Source organism: Wolffia australiana, chromosome 12, assembly GCF_029677425.1.
Source record: "Wolffia australiana isolate 7733 chromosome 12, ASM2967742v1".
NCBI lineage: Eukaryota > Viridiplantae > Streptophyta > Magnoliopsida > Alismatales > Araceae > Wolffia > Wolffia australiana.
Genome location: NC_135846.1, coordinates 547,644 through 554,098, shown reverse-complemented (window position 1 = coordinate 554,098; position 6,455 = coordinate 547,644). Strand labels below are relative to the sequence as shown.

Sequence of the window (6,455 nt, the reverse complement as noted above, 5' to 3'; positions counted from 1 at the left end):
ACGAGGACCGTCTTGTGAGTTACGGGATTATGTCATCACCGAGGATTACCTATTTTACCAAAGCAGGTAATGGGTGCACCACACATCTCTTTGTGACTTCCTCACATGGGAATGTCGCATTGGCTGTCTTAGCGGCCCCTTTGGTCATGACAAGACCATCGCGGTCGTAGAATATGGATTCTACTAGTCCTCCCTAAAAGCTACATGGGCAACATTGTTGCCCAATGCTGCATGTGTGCCTTGGCCAAACAGGTCAAGAACAGCACCAAGTTATAAACCCCAATGCCGACGCCCAAGCGTCCCTAGGACGATGTCAACATGGACTTCGTCCAACGGTTACCTTAGACCGCATGATGCCATGATTCCATCATAGTCATCGTTGACGGGTTTTGGAAGACAGTGCACTTCGTGCCTTGCACGAAGTTGCCCAACACCACGCGGGTTGTGCATTTATTCTTCCAAAAAACTATGCGCCTCCATGGTCTGCCAACTTTGATTGTATCTGATCGAGACATTTGCTTCACAAGCTACTTCACGCACACTTTGTGAAGCCTCCTTAGCATGAAGATCAAATTCTCCACTCCTTACCATCCTCAGACGGACAGTCAGACAGAGGTCGTCAATCAAAATTTAGGTAACATGCTCTGGTCCCTAGTGTGTGAAGACCTCGAGACATGGGATTTGATAATCCCCCGCGCCGAGTTTGCATATAGGTCCTTAGTGAACAGAACCACTTGATTGAGCCCCTTTGAGATTCCTATGGTCAATCCCCTCATTGCCCACTCAACCAAGCACCCGTAGACCCTCATCTTATGGTATCAAACGATGGTTTTGCATTTGCCCGACATGTCTCAACTTTCCATAAGCATATCCATGATAGGATTACTAGACAGAATGCATGGTACACGCAAGCTGCCGACTTGCATCGCTGACCCCGAGTCTTCGATGTGGGAGACCTAGTAATGGTAGGCTCAGACCGAAGAGATATTCTCTCTAGATGACTACCACGATACATGCTCGTAGTGCTGGCCCATTCTCGATCCGCCAAAGAGTCGGTGATAATGCCTACTTCATCTAGATTCCTCCTACATGGGGAATAAGCTCCAAATTCAATGTGGCGGACTTGGCTCTGTACTTAACCTCTTGTCACCCCGTCAACCTAGGCTCTCTAGACCCAATTAGTGTGAGTGAACTTGACGTGACCACTCCCCCAATTGTTTCACCCGATTGGCACGATGCAATCGATTGTGTATGGCAAGAGATAATTCAGTATGCAGGGAAAGACGTATCAACAAGATTCCTAGTGCAGTAGCTGGGATGGAACAGTGCAAACAATGCATGAATTATAGAAGTAGAGCTCTATCGCCTTCGACCATATTTACTTCAGCTGCTGCCCTTCATTCATCTTAACTTGCCAGAGTCAAGTTCTTCTGACTACGTGATGGTTGATGGCATGATGCAGCCCAAGCCCCAAGGAACACGTCCTGAGACGCGGCCATCATCATCGATACCACTGCCACCTCGCATTCAACCTGCCTGGCAAGCCAAGGCGACTATGCGCACGCCCACATTTAGATATCATGTGTACAGTGTGTATCATCCGGTTTGCTGCATCACTTTCGTCTGTATCTTTAAGTTGTGTTTTCATTCGTGTCATCATGCGTCGAGCTTAGCCATCAGGTTCTTGCCCTCTAGTTTTCTCCACGCAATTCCCCTTCATTCCCTTGACTTTCTTTCTTTTCTCTCTCTTTCTATCTCGTTGCAGGGTGGGTGGGAAGTCCATTCTATAAATACCTTTCCCCCCAATGGGCCTTAATCTTATTTTCTATTCTTTTCTTTTGACCACTAAGTCACATTCACGTCCTTCCCTATAAAAGGAAAGTATGGGTGCCCTAGTTCAGACACACTTGTTGTGTTTTCCCAAAGAATTGTCGTGTTGAAGAAAAAAAAGCCCTATCCAGAGGGAAAAGAATCAGACAGTGAAACAACGAAGAGAAGGAGAGTCACGGTTAAACGAACATGAACTGGGCAGGCGCTCAAGTGGCGCTGCAATTTCCGTTCACCTCTCATTCTCCATATCTGTGGCGCCGCGCCCCTTGGTGGTTCTTCACCATCTCCACCTCACCCGACATCAAAATAGCTGCAGCCTAGACACACGTGACCCTTTCCCCACTGCCCAATACTCCCCTTTGGGTGCGCCTGATGCCCCGGCCGCACGAGTAGCATCATCACACCCTTGGCTCTCCCCAAGGGACTTTGGGTATTCCGTGGACTAGGGCTGGCCGACCAAAGTGCCCGATCGCCAGTATGTGCTTTGACCCCGGGGTTTGCATCGATCGTGATCCCAGGTCAACGCTCAGAGGGCCTATCATTCACCTTGGTGGGTGAGTGAGAAAGTGTCGATCGTAGAATCCCTTTGCCCAACCATCGTGCAAGTGGAGCCTGTAGGAATAGATTCCCCATCTGTAGCGGGAAAACCTGTTTAAGTACCATTACCTCCTTTCAGTCCTCCCACTCATTTGCCCCAGCCCCCGGCTACTACGTCTCTTCGGCCTCCACCTACCCTGGCTACCCATGCCAGCACCATTGCCACGCCAGGTCTGGACAAACGAAGTACGAGGTCATCTCTCTGCCCACCCATGTCATATTTTTTGCACTGTATTTTCGTTTTGTCTCCATCGTGCTCGGGTTTGATATAGGTGAGGATCAATGAGAATTACGACAAGATTCAGTGTCTCTCCTTGGTACGAGTCGCATTCACCCATCGCATGTGGGTAAAACCTGGCGAAGTTACTCCTTTCGATGCTCTAATCATCCTCGCCCCTTCGGACAAGGCTCGAGACGTCTACCCCTCCCACTATCGGGAAATTCCTTCGATCAAGGAAGTCCGTATTCCTAGCTAGTCCGCACTTGCACGTACCAAATTAGTCACATCATGCATTACATCTTAGTCTATTTTTGTTTTAGGATTTTTGGTCAGACGATGCCACCCTCATAGTCAGACACTATTTTCATTCACCAACACCGAACCATCATATTTTGTGTTGACCAGGCCACATCCCAGACATTGTTTGACATCATGGGGTTGCTAGAGCTGTGGCGGTGCCGGCTGAGCGTTGCTCGTCCGGCAGCATGATGCGACTTAGGAGGGGTTTTGAAGGAGTGGATTCAAACGAGGAGCAAGGTGACGCATCACGGACCATGGTGTGTGATTACCACAGTAAACAGCAGCGGCAACCTGCGCACGATACGGTGTGTGTGGTGCGGCGTAGACCGTGGGCGTCGTGGAGGGCGAGGATGGTATTTTGGCAGTGCGTCGATGATGTTGGTGATAGCAGCAACGACTACGGCACGTTTGGCATAAAGGGCATCAGAGGTCAGGCAGCTGTAGGAATCTGGCGGTGGCATAGGTCGGTCATGGGCAACCGATGGTGGCTGCGATGGGTGAGAGTGATGACTCTAAAATATGTCATCAAATAATCAAGTTCTTTAGTTTAAATTCATTACAATTATCTTGTGAATTCATGCTAAGTTCATGCATATGTATTGTTTTATGAAATCACTAACCCCACTTGATTCTTTGAATCAAGTGGAATATATTTAACATTTTATGGCTAGTGAACATTCAGAAACAGGTTAAGAAGATCAAGGAAGAGAGGAGGATCAAGAGAAGTGGGCAAAAATTCGAAGTGGCAAAAATTACGAAAATGCCCCTGGGCATGACTTAAGAGAAAACCTATAAATACTCTCTTGAGAGAGGAGTTTAGGTGTTCAGAATTTTCTCTAAGGAAACAAGGGCTTGGAGAAGAGGATTTTTGCACCCTCCAAGAGTTGCTGAGCATTGGAGTTGGGAGGAGAAACAAGCTGAAGATTATCTGAAGATCGAAGACCTCCACCTCGCAAAGGAAGTGACCTTGGTTGGAGTGAGTTCTTCAGTTCAGTGGTGTACTCTTCCCATTTCAGACAATCTCAGTTGGGGCTGGAGAATCATCAAAGGTTCTTCAGCATTTCCCAATCTGTGTTGTTGCTTTGTGTTAGTTTGAATATCAGTTCATAGTTTTTGTGTTTGTTTGTGTTTGTTTATTCCTTTGTTCAAGCTCCTATCAATCTACTCCACCTATCAGAAACCTATCTGCATAAACGAAAGTTTGCTTGAGCTCCTGTGCAGCGCAAGGGGTAGGCACCTGTCGCGCACGCCACAGGCACGCTGTCGCGCCGCAAGCAGCTTGCAACCGCTGGTCGCACGGGCTTGTGCGCTTGCGCGCAAGTGTTGCCGCACACCAGCGGACGTGCAACACACTTGTTCGAGCGCGTGTTGCAGGCGGGTGGCGCTTTGAGGCCGTGGCGCGAGCTTGTGTCGCGCAGCCACGAGCCCACTCTGTGTGCACGCTGCTTGCACCGCAAGCAGTTGTGAGCTCGTGCAGCTTCCCCCTGCGAGCTGCAGGTTCTGGTCGTGCATAATCAAACACCTGTTAGGTGTTTGATGAATTGACTAGACCGTAGTTGCAGCCCATTTCATTATTTAATTGAAACTATAGGATTCTGCTTGTGGTTAAACTCAGATTCTAATCTTGCGGAGTAATCCTGAGTGGTACAAGCTCTGGAAGAATTATCGAATTGGGTGTAGATATTTCTTTCCATTGCTGAAATTCAACATTCTGATCTGATAATTCAAAGTGAACCGAAGACATTTTCTGCTGTTTCTCTGCTCCCTGAGGATCGACCCTCACTCTCCCTAAGCCGTGAGGTTATAAATTTTGTTGTATAAGCTCTCAACCTCACACGATTATCTTGCTAAATAACCAGTAAAAATCACAGTAAAATTGAGCTTATCAACTGGCGCCGCTGCCGGGGAGCACGGTATAACAGTAGGAATTTTTATTTTCTTTAAATCTACAGTCAATTCTCTGAATCTACAGTCATTTTTTGCAAATCTACAGTCATTCTCCTGAATCTACAGTCATTTTTTTTGCAAATCTACAGTCATTCTCCTGAATCTACAGTCATTTTTGTTGATTCTCCTAGAGCTGCAGGACTTAACAATCCTCAGCCTATTGTTATTCTAACCGTTTGCTGAAGATTTATGGTAGTAACACGTTCAGGAGCTGGTGAAAAATCTGCAGAGAAGGACATTAGAGACACCTCTCCAGATTCTACAGTTACAGAACCTGAAATTCAGCAGGAGAATATGGCTGAAGAGATTCATCAGCATCATGAAAGGAGAAGGACCATGCTTGACAGGTCGACTCCGTCGGGAAGCCTACGTCAAACTGATGTAAATCTTAACATCGGTGACGGTATCTCCTTTCGATATGACAATGCATTAATTCATTCCTTACCTGAATTTAATGGACTGCCTGCTCAAAATCCCTTAGAATTTCTTGATGACTTCCATATTAGGTGTTCATCTCAAAACGTTCCAAGAATTTCTACAGAAATTTTAAAAATGAAATATTTTCCTCTAACTTTGAAAGACAAAGCATTTTCTTGGTATCGTAATTTAGGAATCACCTTCTGCAAATTTCTGCAAGGAAATTTCTGCAAAAATTCTACCCTCTCTCCAAAACAAATTTCTATAGAAGGGAAATTCACAATTTCCATCCTCATGATGGAGAAACTTTTAGTGAGTCATGGGAGAGATTCAATGATTTGTTGAGGAAATGTCCTCACCATGGCATTGAACAATGTCAATTAGCCCAAATATTTTATGAGTCTCTCTCTGATTTTATGAAAAACAAAGTAAATCTCGCTACCGGTGGAACGTTCTATACTGCATATGAGGACGAAGTTTTTGATATTTTGGAGAGAGTTGCAGAAACTGATTTGCAGGAGATTGGAGCCAATCAGAATGGGAGGAATGTGCAGCCCAAGAGAGCAGGAATTCTGCAGGTCAACGCCAAGGAGGGAGAGCTACAAGCGGGCCTAAGGGAGACCAACCAGAAATTGGAGGAGCTCACCTCTACCTTGAAGAATGTCTTCCTAGGTAACTCTCCCATCATTAAAGCTAAGATCTGCTCTCTCTGTTTTAGCAGGGAACATGAAGATGGAGCCTGCCAAGCCATGGAAGAAGAGGTGAAGGCCTTCAATCAGCCGCAACAACCGTGGGCAGGTCAAAAGCGGCCAAATTTCCAAAACGGAGAGGCCTTCCACCAAGGAAACAAGCCGGCAGCTCAACCCCCGTTCCAGCAGAGACAACAATTCCAGCACAGGCCTCCACAACAGTATCAGGTTTCATCTCAAACTCAACCTGATTTCTCTACATTAACCCTCGTCATTTCAGATATGATCGAAAAGCAAAACCAAAAGTTGCGGGCGGAGATGGAGATGCGAATGCAGGTGATGATGGAGTTCCAGACTAAACAAATGCTCGAGTCACAAGAGCAAATGAGGAAGCTGCTAGAGAGTTTCAGGCCACCCTCTGAGTCCCAAGGTATCCTTGCAGAAAACACTTGCAC

At 46.6% G+C, this 6,455-nt stretch overlaps 1 non-coding gene across 1 annotated transcript; it reads right to left on the bottom strand.

Annotated features, from left to right (window-relative positions):
- Positions 1-5,571: 5,571 nt before the first annotated feature.
- On the bottom strand, positions 5,572-5,677 carry LOC144710763 (small nucleolar RNA R71). The gene has a single exon (XR_013583407.1). It is a non-coding gene; the product is annotated as a small nucleolar RNA R71 (small nucleolar RNA).
- Between the last annotated feature and the right edge of the window lie 778 nt (positions 5,678-6,455).